The sequence below is a fragment of the Pan paniscus genome, chromosome X (assembly GCF_029289425.2).
Source record: "Pan paniscus chromosome X, NHGRI_mPanPan1-v2.0_pri, whole genome shotgun sequence".
NCBI lineage: Eukaryota > Metazoa > Chordata > Mammalia > Primates > Hominidae > Pan > Pan paniscus.
Window position 1 is genome coordinate 50,779,877 of NC_073272.2, and position 16,811 is coordinate 50,796,687.

Sequence of the window (16,811 nt, forward strand, 5' to 3'; positions counted from 1 at the left end):
AGCACAGTTGCTGTCCACAGACATCACATTTCTACTAAAAACAGGAAGCCCAGAAGCTTTGAAAGAAAGATATATATTTATTGCATGCAAATAAAAAACTGCTCAACAAAATAAAACACCACATATTTATTTACTTCCCTTTACAGCAAAACCTATTGGAAGAAATATTTATACGAGCTTTCTTCAGTTCTTCTATGATGCCTTTCTGAAATAGCCCCAATCAGATCTTTTTTGCCCAACCATTTCAGCAAAACTGCTGAAGATATTCACATTGTTATAGCCATGGTTAAGTCTCAGATGTCATCTTACTTGGGATATTGGCAGCATTTGACATAGTTGATCATCTCTACCTTGCAACCCTTTCTTCACTTGGTTTCCAAGATACCACACTCTCCTCATTTCCCTTCTTCCTCACTGGCCACTGTGCAAAGCTGTCAGTTCTCTTGAAACTGCTTTGTAGGTTCAATGCAAATCCAACCACAATTCCAATAGAGTTTTGCCTGTGTGTAGATCATGACACATTAATTCTTAAATTTATGTAGAAGTGCCAAGACTAGCCAGGACACTGATACTTATTGTAATGGTATATTCAGATGGCACGATATTTTTGCAAGAGTAGACAAATCGACCAATAAAAAAACAGTGATCTCAGAAACAGTGTAGACACACTCGTGTAGACACAGAACTGGTGACCAAGGAAGTGTGTTAGACCAGTGGGGAAATGATTGGATTTTGAATAAATAGAACAATTGGTTACCCGCATTGAAAAATATGAACTTGGATCCCTACTTTACAACACAAATAAAAATAATTCTAAGTGGGTTTAAAGCCTAAATGCAAAGGGCAAAACCAAAGCGCTTTAAGAATACAATGAGGCAGGGCCGGGTGCTGTGGCTCACTCTTGTAATCCCAGCACTTTGGGAGGTCTAGATGGGCGGATCAGGAGTTTGAGACCACCAGCCTGGCCAACATGGTGAAACCCCGTCTCTACTAAAAATACAAAAATTAGCTGGGCATCCACCTGTAGTCCCAGCTGTTTGGGAGGCTGAGGCGGGACAATCGTTTGAACTCGGGGGGCAGAGGTTGCAGTGAGCCGAGATGGCACCACTGCACTCCAGCCTGGGCCACAGATCGAGACTCCATCTCAAAAACAAAACGAAACAAAAAACAAGGCAAAACACCTTCATATACTCATGGTAGCAAAGTTTTTCTTCATCATGACACAGAAACAACCATAAATGAAAATTATGAAACATTCAGTGACCTTAAAATTAGGAATGTCCATTGATCAAAAGACACCATAAAGAGAGTGAAAACCTTATGTAGTAGGTTGCTATGAATAAAAGCAAAACAAACAAAAAGGAGTGAAAACACAAGTGAAAAATTGGGAGGAGATAATGGAATCACATATAACTGATGAAGGGCTCAAACCTTAGATGCCAATAAGCATCTAAATAAATTGTGGTATATTCGCAGAATGGAATATTGTATAATGAGAATGGAAGATCCATAACTGCACGAAAGCATACAGATGAATCACAAAAAGCCAAACAAAAGCTTCCACACTGATCCATTTATGCAAAGTTCACAAGCAGGCAAAACTCATGAATTACCACCTAAGTGGTGACATTGTAAAGAAAAGCGAGGGGCTGATTACCAGAGTCAGGATAGTGTTCACCTCTGGCAGAGGGAGGGATGTGGCTGAGAAGGGGCCCAGAGGACTTCTGGGATGTCAATAATGGTTCACTGCTTGACCTGGGAGACTGTTCATGGATGTGCAATGTATTCATCATCATTAAAACAGACTTATGGGCTGGGCGCGGTGGCTCACACCTATAATCCCAGCACTTTGGGAGGCTGAGGCAGGCATATCACTTGAGGTCAGGAGTTCGAGACCAGCCTGGCCAATGTGGGGAAACCCCGTCTGTACTAAAAGTATAAAAATTAGCCGGGCGTGGTGGTGGGCGCCTGTAATCCCAGCTACTTGGGAGGCTGAGGCGGGAGAATCACTAGAACCCAGGAGGTGGAGGTTGCAGTGGGCCGAGATCGCACCACTGCACTCTAGTCTGGGCAACAGAGCGAGACTCTTGTCTCAAAAAAACAAAACAACCCCCCCCCCATACATTTAGGTTTTATACACTCTTATGCAAAGACCTCACAAGTGAAGCAGAGTGCAGTGGGAAGTGGGAGTAGCATGAGTGTCCGAGACTCCTGCACACAGGCTTGCAGAGACTCCAGCCTCCTGGTGTGAACCACAGTGTAGGCGGCCTCCTTCCTGCAGAACAATCCCTGGGCTCCGGGTCTTGCCTTCTGTTTGTGGAGATCGACTAGTGGGGAATCCTCTATCGTGTGCCCCTGACACCAGCCATAGAGTGGGGCCTCTTGGGATGGACAGGACCTGCCCATATTGTCCTCAGATGTTGGGGTCCATCTCCCCTCAGGCCTCATTCACACCCACAATAGCCCAGGACACATGGGCTTTGGGGCCTGGTGGGCCTCATAAAAGCCTGGAACCCCGAGCCCTGGTGGTGTGACCTTGGGCAAGTCACCCATCCTAGACCAGCCTCAGTTCACCATTCATAAAGGGGGCTAATGCCCATCAAGCAGGGTAGGTGCAGGCTTTGGGGAAAACGTTGTACTGCCCTCCTCCTGAGCCCACATTAGACAGGTCTTATAGTCAAGGCAGGGTAGGAGGGTGGACAGGAGCAGGGGCTGGAGCGACACAGTTTGGGACTAAATTGCCCAGGGTCACACAGTGGGCAAGTGGCTTCAGCCCTCTGTGCCTCCCTTTGCTCGTCTGTCATCAGGGTAATAACTTTTCCTCCTCACAGGGTTAAGTGAGGAAGAGGTGAGATGACTCTTCAGTCACTGAGCAGTGCCAGGCACAGGGCAAGACTGAGTACACGCCCGTTGTCATTCCCCCTGGCTGGAGCTCTTGCAATCACTGTTATGCCCCCACCCTGCCCTCTCCCATTAATCTGTTAATGTGGTGAATTACATTGATAAGTTTGTACATCTGTCTTTTAAAATTGAGATGCAATCTTGTTCTGTCACCCAAGCTGGAGTGCAGTGGCACAATCACGGCTCACTGCAGCCTCAACCTCCTGGGTTCAAGTGATCCTCCGACCTCAGCCTCCCGAGTAGCTGGGACTACAGGCACATGCCACCATGCCCAGCTAATTTTTATATTTTTACTAGAGACAGGGTTTTGCCATGTTGCCCAGGCTGGTCTCGAGCTCCTCAGCTCAAGCAATCCACCTGCCTCAGCCTCCCAAAGTTTTGGGATTACAGGCATGAGCACATCCAGCCTACTTTTCTCTCTCTCTCTCTCTCTCTCTCTCTCTCTCTGTCTCTCTCCTTTCTTTCTTGATGGAGTCTCGCTCTTTCTCCCAGGCTGGAGTGAAGTGGCGCATTCTCAGCTCACTGTAACCTCTGTCCCCTGGGTTCAAGAGATTCTCCTGCCTCAGCCTTCTGAGTAGCTAGGATTACAGGCATGCGCCACTATGCCCGACTAGTTTTTGTGTTTTTAGTAGAGACAGGGTTTCACCATGTTGGCCAGGCTGGTCTCGAACTCCTGACCTCAGGTGATCCACCCGCCTCAGCCTCCCAAAGTGCTAGGATTACAGGTATGAGCCACCACGCCTGGCCCTACTTTTCTTTTTTAAAATTTTAGTGGCCAGTTACTAGATAAACTCTATTTTTATCACCCATTTACAGGTGAGGGCCTTCCATGTTCTTATCAGCCCTGAGCTCAGCCCTTTGCCGAGGCCTTCCTGGTCCGCCTCTCCCTCCTCCTCGTGACTAGGGCCAGCATCTTAGTCTCACAGTGGCCCCTTCTCTCTCTGTCCTCAGCCTTCAGCCCTGCTATCACCCACCCGCATCCTACAACCCCTCTGCTTCCCCTCTTCAGTGTTTTTTGTCCAGGATGAGACCAAGTCCAAACCTGAGCTTCCTGCTAAGTCAAAGTGACTTTTTCCTTTCAGTCAGGGAAGCCTGACTAAAGCCTCTGGTCCCACGGTGAGGTCTTGGTGTCTCCAGGAACAGCGCAGCCATGGACGGCCACCCTACAGCGATACCTGCCTTTGCCAGCAGGGGGCATCTTATCTCCAAGACAGGGAAAGCCTCAGAGAAGACAGGAACAGTCTTAAACGTTAACTGCTTGTAGGGTCACAGGCCTCAGGGTGCATGAGCTCCAGGCTGGGTGTCCCTTGGAGCCTCCCTCTCTGCATGTGGACAGGTGGGGGCAGCCGAGGGCCTGGCTTTTACTGTTGTTCGGGGTCTTCTACAGATGACTCTCCTCCTCCTCCTCTTCCTCTTTTTCCTTCTACCAGGAACTCATTTCCATCACTAAAGAGAGGTTCTCATATTTTTAATCCTCTTTATCTCACTTAAAGGGTCCATTATAGGATTTTTCCACAAGATGCACTGGCTCTGAGGCCTGTGCCCAGGGCAGGTCAGGCTATAGATTGGCCAGGTTGGCCAGGTTGGCTGAGGGCACCAGCCTGGATCCTGAAGACACTGGAGACAGCCCCAACAGAGCCTGGGGCTCAGGAAAAGGCCACCAACCCCCCAGCCAGATCCTGGCCAGCTGCCAGCTCCGCCTCCACCCAGTCTTCTCCCAGGGCCTGAACGCCGGGTCTAGAAGCTCCAGGCCTGGTGGTCTGGGGGAGACACGGGCCGGGAGGATCCCTCGAAAGAGGAGGCAGGAGACAATCTCTGTATGGCTTGAGGGATGCACAGCTGTGGAGTGAGGCACACTGACCTGCTGTGCAGCTGCAGGCCCAGCTGCTGCCCTCTATGGGGCTCAGTCTCCTCACCTGTGCAATGGGCATCATTACACCCCCAACGTGCAGGGGATGCTCGTGAATGGAGGGGAGCCGAGGTGTTGAGAAAGTAGATTTGGCTCAAGAGGAGGAGGAGCAGGTCAGGGTTGGTGGGGAAGGACGGATGCGGCCACCTCAGGCATGGCCGGGGCTGCCTTCCTCAAAGTGCTCAGGACAGTCAGGTGGGGGAAGTTCTGAGTCTGTGAGCAGAACCGTGGGCTGGGGACCAGGTGAGGTTGTCTCTGTAGTGTTCTGGGGTGGCCAGCCAGTGTGCCACTATTCCTTCCTGTTGGTCCTCATCTCTGCCCACGGGGAGCCCCAAGATGCTCCAAGAGCTCACAGTGAGCTCATGTGAGTTACTGCGACCCACATGCAGTCATTACAGCCATGTGTCATCATCACAACAGCCACCAGGTTAACACTTGGATAATTTATCCAAATAACGACTCACCTGATGTGATTTGCATGATATGCCATCATTTATTATTATACTCCTATTGGATGTTTAGGTAGTGTTCGATTTGCTTTTTTGCCACTATAAACTCTCTGTGGTGAGCATTGTTTCCCATACATGTAAACTTGGGAGAGACACAGGAATGTTTATATAGTAAAACTATTTGTAATAGCAAAATACTGGAAACAACCCAATTATACATCATCAGGAAATGCATAAGTAAATTATGCTGTATTGACATCATGGAATACTACACAGCTATGAGATGGAGTGAACTAAGGTACACAAAGACACAATGTTACGTGAAAGAAGCCAGATACAAAAGAGGAGATGATATATGCTTTTCATATATGGCTCAAAACCAAACAAAACTAGTATTTAGGCATACATACACCTGTGTTAAAACAGTTTTACAGAAAACAAGGATTCTGGCCAGTCGCGGTGACTCACGTCTGAAACCCCAGCACTTTGGGAGGCCGAGGTGGGAGGATCACTTGAGTCCAGGAGTTTGAGACCAGCCTGAGCAACATGGAGAACCCCATCTCTACGAAAAATACAAAAATTAGCTGGGCATGGTGGCATGCGCCCATAGTCCCAGCTACTCAGAGGCGGAGGAGGGAGGATCACTTGATCCTGGGAGGCAGAGGTTGCAGTGAGCCAAGATCGGGCCACTGCACTCCAGCCTGGGTGAAGGTATGAGACCCTGTCTCAAAACAACAACAACAAACAACCAAACAAGCAAAACCCCACACAAGGATTTTCAACTGCTTGATTGATACCATTTAAAAAATTTATTTAAAAAATTGTCACAGTAGAATTTACTTTGGGGGAGTTTCTATGAATTTTAATATGTGTAGATTCATGTAACCACCACTGTAATTAGTATTCAGAACAGTTCTATTACCCTAAAGAACTCCATTGTGCCTCCCCTTAGAGTCACTCCCTCTCCTCACCCCCTCACCCACGCAACACTCCATCACTACATTTTTTTTTTTTTTGAGATAGCGGCTCACTGCAGCCTTGACCTCCTGGGCTCAAGTGATTCTCCCACCTCAGCCTCCCGAGTAGATGGGACTACAGACACATGTGCCACCACACCCAGCTAAATTTTGTATTTTTTTTGTAGAGATGGGGTTTCGCCGTGTTGCCCAGGGGTCTCGAACTCCGGAGCTCAAGTGATCCGCCAACCTCGGCCTCTCAAAGTGTTGGGAGTACAGGCGTGAGCCACTGCAGCTGGTCAGGCCTTTCAATTACAATGTTGAATAGCAGGAGTGAGAGTGGACATTCTTGCCTCATTTCTGATCTTAGGGAGAAAGCATTTAGTTTTTCTCTATTAAGTATGATCTAAGCCAGGCAGGGTGGCTCATGCCTGTAATCCCAGCACTTTGAGAGGCTGAGGGGGGGGTGGATCATGAGGTCAGGAGATCGAGACCATCCTGGCTAACACGGTGAGACCCCGTCTCTACTAAAAATACAAAAAAATTAGCCGGGCGTGGTGGCAGGCACCTGTAGTCCCAGCTACTCGGGAGGCTGAGGCTGAGAATGGTGTGAACTCGGGAGGTGGAGCTTGCAGTGAGCTAAGATCGCGCCACTGCACTCCAGCCTGGGCAACAGAGCGAGAATATGTCTCAAAAAAAAAAAAAAAGTATGATCTAAGCTGTAGGTTTTTTTTTTTTGGTGGATGCTTTATATCAGGTTAAGAAAGTTATCTTCTTGTTTGCTAAGAGTTTTTTTTAAGATCATGAATCAATGTTGAATTTTGTCAGAAGCTTTTTCTGCATGACATGATACGATTATGTGGTTCAGTTACTTTCGAATGTCAGTATGGTAGATTGCATTTATTGATTTTTATTTTATTTTATTTTAATTTGTTTTACTTTTTTGAGACAGAGTCTCTCTGTCACCAAGGCCGGAGTGTGGTTGTGCTGTATCAGCTCACTGCAACTGCCTCCTGGGTTCAAGCAATTCTCGTGTCTCAGCCTCCCAAGTAGCTGGGACTACAGGTGTGTGTCACCACACCTGACTAATTTTTGTATTTTTAGTAGAGATGGGGTTTCCCCATGTTGGCCAGGCTCATCTCGAACTCCTGGGCTCAAGCGATCCCCCCACCTCAGCCTCCCAAAGTGCTGGGATTAAAGGCATGAGCCACTGCACCCGGTCACATTGATTGATTTTTGAATATTGTGTCAGTTTTGCATCCCCAGGATAAGCCTCACTTGGTCATGGTGTCTTATTTTTGTATATTGGATTTGAATTGGTAATATTATGTTGAGGATTTTTTTTTCATCTATGTTCATGAAGGAAGTTGGGCTGTACTTTTCCCATACTTTCTTTTTTTCTGGTTTTGGTATCAGGGTAATGCTATTTGAGAAGTGTTCCTGTCTTATTTTTTGAAGAGATTTTGTAGAATTGGTATTATTTCTTCTTAGATGTTTGACACAATTTGCCAGTGAAACCATCTGGACCTGGCAACTTTATCTTCTTTTTAAAAAAGACTTTTTTTTTTTTTTTTTTTTTAAAGAGCAGTTTTAGGTTTACAGTAAACCTGAGAGGAAGGTACAGACATATCCCATATATCCCTCACCTCCACACATGCACAGCCTCCCCATTATCAGCAACCCTCACCAGCGTGGTGCATTTGTTACAATTGATCATTATCACCCCAATGATACATGAGGTAACATATTGGCCTGAAATTTTCTTTTTTTGTTGTGTCTCTGCCAGGTTTTGGTATCAGGATGATGCTGGCCTCATAAAATGAGTTAGGGAGGAGTCCCTCTTTTTCTATTGTTTGGAATAGTTTCAGAAGCAATGGTACTAGCTTCTCTTTGTAACTCTGGTAGAATTTGGCTGTGAATCCATCTGGTCCTGGGCTTCTTTTGGTTGGTAGGTTTTTAATTACTGCCTCAATTTCAGAACTTGTTATTGGTCTATTCAGGGATTCGAATGCTTCCTGGTTTAGTCTTGGGAGGGTGTATGTATCCAGGAATGTATCCATTTCTTCTAGATTTTCTAGTTTATTTGTGTAGGGGTATGTATAGTATTCTTTGATGGTAGTTTGTATTTCTGTGGGATCAGTGCTGATATCCCTTTTATCGTTTTCTATTGTGTCTATTTGATTCTTCTCTCTTTTCTTCTTTATTAATCTGGCTAGCAGTCTATCTATTTTGTTAATCTTTTAAAAAAACCAGCTCCTGGATTCGTTGATTTTTTGAAGGGTTTTTCACCTCTCTGTCTCCTTCAGTTCTGCTCTGATCTTAGTTATTTCTTGTCTTTTGCTAGCAGTTGAATTTGTTTGCTCTTGCTTCCCTAGTTCTTTTAATTGTGATATTAGGGTGTCGATTTTAGATCTTTCCCGCTTTCTCCTGTGGGCATTTAGTGCTATAAATTTCCTTCTAAACACTGCTTTAGCTGTGTCCCAGAGATTCTGGTACATTGTGTCTTTGTTCTCATTGGTTTCAAAGAACTTTATTTCTGCCTTAATTTCATTATTTACCCAGTAGTCATTCAGGAGTAGGTTGTTCAGTTTCCATGTAGTTGTGTGGTTTTGAGTGAGTTTCTTAATTCTGAGTTCTAATTTGATTGCACTGTGGTCTGAGAGACTGTTTGTTATGATTTCTGTTCTTTTGCATTTGCTGAGGAGTGTTTTACTTCAAATTATGTGGTCAATTTTAGAATAAGTGCGATGTGGTGCTGAGAAGAATGTATATTCTGTTGATGTGGGGTGGAGAGTTCTGTAGATGTCTATTAGGCCCGCTTGGTCCAGAGCTGAGTTCAAGTCCTGGATATCCTTGTTAATTTTCTGTCTCACTGCTCTGTCTAATATTGCCAGTGAGGTGTTAAAGTCTCCCACTATTATTGTGTGGGAGTCTAAGTCTCTTTGTAGGTCTCTAAGAACTTGCTTTATTTTTATTTATTTATTTATTTATTTATTTATTTATTTTTTGAGACAGAGTCTCGCTCTGTCACCCAGGCTGGAGTGCAGTGGCGCAATCTCGGCTCACTTCAAGCTCCATCTCCTGGGTTCACGCCATTCTCCTGCCTCAGCCTCCCGAGTAGCTGGGACTACAGGTTCCTGCCACTATGCCTGGCTAATTTTTTTGTATTTTTAGTAGAGACGGGGTTTCACCGTGTTAGCCAGGATGGTCTCGATCTCCTGACCTCGTGATCCGCCCGCCTCGGCCTGCCAAAGTGCGGGGATTACAGGCGTGAGCCACCGCGCCTGGCCAATTTTTTGTATTTTTTAGTAGAGGCAGGGTTTCACCATGTTAGCCAGGATGGTTTCGATCTTCTGACCTTGTGATCTACCCGCCTCGGCCTCCCAAAGTGCTGGGATTACAGGCATGAGCCAACGCGCCTGGCCAAGAACTTGCTTTATAAATCTGGGTGCTCCTGTATTGGGTGCATATATATTTAGGATAGTTACCTCTTCTTGTTGCATTGATCCCTTTACCATTATGTAATGCCCTTCTTTGTCTCTTTTGATCTTTGTCTCTTTTGGTTTAAAGTCTGTTTTATCAGAGACTAGGATTGCAACCCCTGCTTTTTTTTTTTTTTTTTTTTGCTTTCCATTTGCTTGGTAAGTATTCCTTCATCCTTTTATTTTTGAGCCTATGTGTGTCTTTGCATGTGAGATGGATCTCCTGAATATAGCCCACCGATGGGTCTTGACTCTATCCAATTTGCCAGTCTATGTCTTTTAATTGGGGAATTTAGCCTGTTTACATTTAAGGTTAATATTGTTATGTGTGAATTTGATCCTGTCATTATGATGCTAGCTGGTTATTTTGCCCATTCGTTCATGCAGTTTCTTCATAGTGTCAATGGTCTTTACAATTTGGTATGTTTTTGCAGTGGCTGGTACTGGTTTTTCCTTTGCATATTTAGTGCTTCCTTCAGGAGCTCTTGTAAGGCAGGCCTGGTGGCGAGAAAATCTCTCAGCATTTGCTTGTCTGTAAAGGATTTTATTTCTCCTTTGCTTATAAAGCTTAGTTTGGCTGGATATGAAATTCTGGGTTGAAAATTCTTTTCTTTAAGAATGTTGAATATTGGCCCCCACTCTCTTCTGGCTTGTAGGGTTTCTGCAGAGATCCACTCTTAGTCTGATGGGCTTCCCTATGTGGGTAACCCGACCTTTCTCTCTGGCTGCCCTTAACATTTTTTCTTTGATTTCAACCTTGGTGAATCTGATGATTATGTGTCTTGGGGTTGCTCTTCTCAAGAAGTATCTTTGTGCTGTTCTCTGTATTTCCTGAATTTGAATCTTGGCCTGTCTTGCTAGGTTGGGGAAGTTCTACTGGATAATATCCTGAAGGGTGTTATCCAACTTGGTTCCATTCTCCCAGTCACTTTCAGGTACACCAGTCAAATGTAGGTTTGGTCTTTTCACATAGTCCCATATTTCTTGGAGGCTTTGTTCGTTCCTTTTTATTCTAATCTTGTTTTCATGCTTTATTTCATTAAGTTGATCTTCAGTCTCTGATATCCTTTCTTCTGCTTGATCGATTTGGCTATTGATATTTGTGTATGCTTCATGAAGTTCTCGTGCTGTGTTTTTCAGCTCTATCTAGTCATTTTTGTTCTTCTCTAAATTAGTTATTCTAGTTAGCAATTTCTCTAACCTTTTTTCAAGGCTCTTAGTTTCCTTGCATTGGGTAAGAACATGCTCCTTTAGCTCAGAGGAGTTTGTTATTACCCACCTTCTGAAGCCTACTTCTGACAGTTCGTCAAACTCATTCTCGGTCCAGTTTTATTTCCTTGCTGGCAAGGAGTTGTGATCCTTTGGAGGAGAAGATGCATTCTGGGTTTTGCAGTTTTCAGCCTTTTTGTGCTGGATTTTCCTCATCTTTGTGGATTTATCTACCTTTGGTCTTTGATGTTGGTGACCTTCAGATGGGGTTTCTGTGTGGATGTCCTTTTTGTTGATGTTGATACTATTCCTTTCTGTTTGTTAGTTTTCCTTCTAACAGTCAGGCCCCTCTGCTGCAGGTCTGCTGGAGTTTGTTGGAGTTCTACTCCAGACCCTGTTTGCCTGGGTATCACCAGCAGAGGCTGCAGAACAGCAAAGATTGCTGCCTGTTCCTTCCTCTGGGAAGCTTCGTCCCAGAGGGGCACCTGCCAGATGCCAGCCGGAGCTCTTGTATATGAGGTATGTGTCAGCCCCTGCTTGAAGGTGTCTCCCAGTCAGGAGGCATGGGGGTCAGGGACCCACTTGAGGAGGCAGTCTATTCCTTAGCAGAGCTTGAGCGCTGTGCTGGGAGATCCGCTGCTCTCTTGAGAGCCAGCAGGCAGGAACATTTAAGTCTGCTGAAGCTGTGCCCACAGCCGCCCCTTCCCCCAGGTGCTCTGTCCCAGAAAGATGGGAGTTTTATCTATAAGCCCCTGCCTGGGGCTGCTGCCTTTCTTTCAGAGATGCCCTGCCCAGAGAGGAGGAATCTAGAGAGGCAGTCTGGCTACAGCGGGTTTGCCAAGCGGCCGTGGGCTCTGCCCAGTTTGAACTTCCCGGAGGCTTTGTTCATAATGTGAGGGGAAAACTGCCTACTCAAGCCTCAGTAATGACAGACGCCCCTCCCCCCACCAAGCTTGAGCATCCCAGGTCAACTTCAGACTGCTGTGCTGGCAGTGAGAATTTCAAGCCAGTGGATCTTAGTTTGCTGGGCTCCGTGGTGGTGGGACCTGCTCAGCTAGACCACATGGCTCCCTGGCTTTAGCCCCCTTTCCAGGGGAGTGAACGGTTCTGTCTTGCTGGCATTCCAGGCACCACTGGGGTATGAAAAACAACTCCTGCAGCAAGCTCCATATCTGCCCAAACGGTTGCCCAGTTTTGTGTTTGAAACCTAGGGCCCTGGTGGCATAGGCACAGGAGGGAATCTCCTGGTCTGTGGGTTGAGAAGACCATGGGAAAAGCATAGTATCTGGGCCTGGATGCACCGTTCCTCACAGCACAGTTCCTCATGACTTCCCTTGGCTAGGGGAAGGAGTTCCCCGACCCCTACTGCTTCCCCGGTAAGGCAGTGCCCCACTCTACTTCGGCTTGCCTTCCATGGGCTGCACCCACTGTCTAACGAGTCCCAGTGAGATGAGCCGGGTACCTCAGCTGGAAATACAGAAATCACCCACCTTCTGCCTTGATCTCACTGGGAGCTGCAGACCAGAGGTATTACTATTTGTCCATCTTGCTATTGCTGCCGTTTTTTTTTTTTTTTTTTTTTTAAGACAGAGTCTCACTCTGTCACCCAGGCGGGAGTGCAGTGGTGCAACTTCAGCTCACTGCACCCTCTGACTCCCAGGCTCAAGCGATCATCCCATCTCAGCCTCTTGAGTAGCTGGAACTACAGGCACAAGCCACCGTGCCCGATTAATTTTGTTTTTTTAATATAAGTTTTGTAGAGATGAGGTCTCACTATGTTGCCCAGGATGGGATTCTCTGGCTCTTAATAAATAATTGCTTTTTAAATCTTTCACAAAGGAAACCTTGAGTGAGTGAATAATCAAAAGGTGATAGATTGTTTAGTTTCTATTTTCTGTGGCATGAAGGTCAGTGATGCTCAAGATGGGTGTGAGTAAGATGCTTGTGCTAAGCATGCTCCTTGCCCCACAGTCAGTCTGCATGAGCCACTGTTTCTAATAAGACTGTGGATAGAGTGATATAATCACCTCTAACCATATCAAATGTTACACGTAAGTTTCAGATTTTGAGACATGAGTTGATAAGATTTGAAGTTCAAAGACCATGACTTTAGTACTTCCTGAGTAATCAACTGAAATATGTTTTACATATGTGTTTTCCAAATTGCTGACCATTCATTATAAGTGCTTCTGAATTTAAAGGAGGTACTTGATGTATAGGTAAGAAATTACCTTTAAATTCTGGAGGTCTACCCTCAAAGTGTATACAGAAGTTTAATTGGATGTAAGACACAGGATCACCTTTAGGGTTCTGTTTTTTGTCTATTTAATAAAACCCAAACTGTAGTATGCTTTACATGCCTTTAGAACCATATAAATAAACTGCTGTTAAGTAATGTTCCCAGTTGTTATGTTTCTGTTACAGGTGAAAAGCAATCACGGAGTTAAAAGAAGACAAGCTGAAATGATGCAGGCTGCTCCTATGTTGGAAATTTGTTCATTAAAATTCTCCCAATAAAGCTTTACAGCCTTCTGCAAAGTAGTCTTGCACATCTTTTGTGAATTTTATTTCTAGCTTTCTGATGCTGTGAAATATATATCATTCTTTGAAATTTTATATTCTAACTGTTTCAGCTGGTATGTAGAGACATCATTCTTTTTTTTTTTTTCTTTTTTTCTCTTTTGAGACAGTCTCACTCTGTTGCTTAGGCTAGAGTGCAGTGGTGTGATCTCTGCTCACTGCAACCCCCGCCTCCTGGATGCAAGCAATTTCTGCCTCAGCCTCCCGAGTAGCTGGGATTACAGGAGCCCACCACCTACCCAGCCAGATTTTGTATTTTTAGTAGAGACGGGGTTTCGCCATCTTGGCCGGGGTGCTCTTGAACTCCTGACCTCGTGATCCACCCACCTCGGCCTCCCAAAGTGTTGGGATTACAGGCGTGAGCCACCGCGCCCGGGCAAGACATAATTCTTATATATTGATTTTCTATCCAGCAGCCTTGTGAAATATGCTTATGAATTCTAAAAGTTTACTTCTAGATGGTTTTCAGTCTTCAACATACAGAATCATACCATCCTTGAATAAGAACAATTTTGTTTCTGCCATTTTTTTTTCTTTTTCCTTTTGTATTTTTTGTAGAGACGGGGTTTTGCCATGTTTCCCGGGCTGTTCTTGAACTTTTGAGTGCAAGTGATGCACCCGCCTCACCTCCCACAGTGCTGAGATTACTGACGTGGGCCACCGTGCCGGGCCTGTTGTTGCCATTGTAAAGAGTTTTATTTCCTTTTCTGATTTTATGGCATTGTGCAGACCCACCTGTTACAATGGTGACAGTGGACATCCTTGTCTTATCCCTGATGAGAAACCGAAAAATTTCAACATTTCACCATCCTATTTACTGTCCTTTTTTTGTAGATGGACTTTATCAGAGTAAGTCATTCCATTCTGTTCCAAATTTGCTGAGAGTATTCATTTGAATATATGTTGAGTTTCATCAGTGCATCTATTTTGTTTATAACAGCATTTTTTTCCCATTCATCTGTTAATGTAGTGAATTAGATTGATAACTTTGTACATTTTTATCTTCTATTTTTAAAAATTGAGACACGGTCTCATTCTATCACCCAGGCTGGAGTGCAGTGGTATTATCAGAGCTCACTGCATCCTTGACCTTCTTGGCTCAAGCGATCCTCCCACCTCAGGCTTCTAAGTAGCTGTGACTATAGGTACATGTAACCATTCCCAGCTAATTTTTCTTCTTCTTTTTTTTTTGTAGTGATGAGATTTTCTCATGTTGCTTAGGCTGGTCTCGAACACCTGAGCTCAGGCAATCTGCCCAGCTCAGCCTCCAAAAATACTAGTACTACAGGCATGAGTCTTGGCCTGGCCAGTTTTTCTTATACAAGGGTCTTCTCTATGTAAAGACTAAACTTATCCGTATCTTTGTGAGGGTGTGCTAAGGGCATGATGAAATTTATCATTCTATTGATTTAAAGAAAACTATCCTTGACTTTCCAGTGTGTAAGTCCATGAAAGCATAATTCTGTTGAAAGCATATATTGTTATGGGTGTTGGGAACCCTGCACTTTCTGCTGCTGTGGGAGCATGTCCTTGGAGGTACCTTTCGTCTGTTTTCTCAACTCCAAACATCTTAGGACCATGGGTTGTGACTGGTAAGGAATGTGTCTTGCGAGTTTCAAGATGGAGTTGATTTTCACATGGTGTCACTCTGGCTCTCCTGTTTCTCTAATACTGGCACTTCTCTTTCTGTGATTCTGATGCTACAAATGATAGCTATCGTTTTAGTATTATGGGTCCTAGAGATTTTATTCATTTTTCTTTCAGTCTCTTTCTCTGACTTGTTCACATTTAACAATTTCTTTTTGGGGTACGTTGCTATTTCTGTTTTCGCAGGTGGTTTACCTGTCTTCTCAGGCAGTCACCGTGGTCCTTGTCCCCATGGTGGGGCCAGGGCAAGAAAGGGCCCTGGAGGGGAGGGGGGTTTAGTTGAAGATGGAGTGAGTTTTGAGGGGAGCACTATTTGAGGTATTTGAGTCCCAGAGGCATAGGAAACAGCAGAGGGAGGTCAGATTCCATTATCCTCAGTGGGGATGGGAATCGAGGGTTGGGGGCTTGGGGCTGGGAACGGCAGCCCTCCCCAGCCCGCAGCCGTACATGCTCCTTGGCTCCCGCCTCAGTGCGCATGTCCACTGGGCGTCTTCTGCTCAGCCGCTTTACCCACTTGGAGAACGCCAGGGAGCTGTGAGGGTGTGTGGTCTCGTTCCTGTCGTCTGGAATCTTTTTCCTCTACTGAGATTCATCTGGTAGGTCTGCAGGCCAGTCCTCCCGGGGTCTGAAGTGTGAGTGAGGGTGAAGAGCAGGCAGTGTGCTTCGGGTGAGTCCGTTGGGTCCTGCTTCGTGGTTTGTGGCCTCTGAGGGAGAAGGGCCTCGAGGCTTCTGAAAGGGAAGGGGCTCCTGGCCTCTGAAAGAGAAGGGCCTTGAGGTCGTCCTACTTCTCTCAAAGGCTGTGAGGCCACCATCTGCTTTGTGGTCGTGAAGGGGCCAGGACAAGGAGGAAGGTGGGCCATGGAGGGGAGGCGGTCAGGGGCTCAGGTGAAGAAGGGGCGATTGCTGGGTGTGCTGTCAGAGGGATGGAAGTCCGGAGGTGCCAGGAATACCCGATACAGGGGAGATCCCTGAATGAGGTCCCGGACAGGTGCGAGGAGGGCGGTAAAGAAGGGACCTGGCACCTGGGAAGACTGCGGGCTTGTGAGTGCCCCTGAGCTTTGTGGAGTGGGGAGCCCCGAGTGAGAAGCATCGCAAGATCTCACCTCCGCCATGGAAGGTCTGGCAACAGTGGGAAGGACTGGGAGAGGCTGTGCGGTCCAATCAAACTTGATTTGAGAGAAGTGAATGGCTCTAGTAAGTGGGAGTGTGCCCAAAGTAGCAATCACGAGAATTATGATTCACTAATATTTTCATGTGGAGTCCACTTGTGAAACTAAACCTCATCAGAAATGACCTCTGCCAGCGGGGCGCCATGGCCTGCGCCTGTAGTCCCAGTTACTCGGGACGCTGAGGTGGGAGGATCCCTTGAGCAGGAGGTCGAGGCTGCAGTGAGCTGTGATCGCGCCACTGCACTCTGCCAGAGCAACACAGGGAGACTGCGGGACCAAAAGAAATTTAGAAAAAAATGTCCTCTGCGTTTTGTCACACGCCTTAAGATGATTGCTCTGCCAGCTTGGCCAGCATAAGTGGCTTTGTAGGCACTCAGAAAAGGTACACACATATGCTTAACTCTGGGACTTATTTTGAAAGTATTTTCAAAATTAAAACGACAAGTTAACATTTATCCATGGAGGTGATGGAATATAGCAGCCCTTTCGAGGGCATGCTCCCAATCACG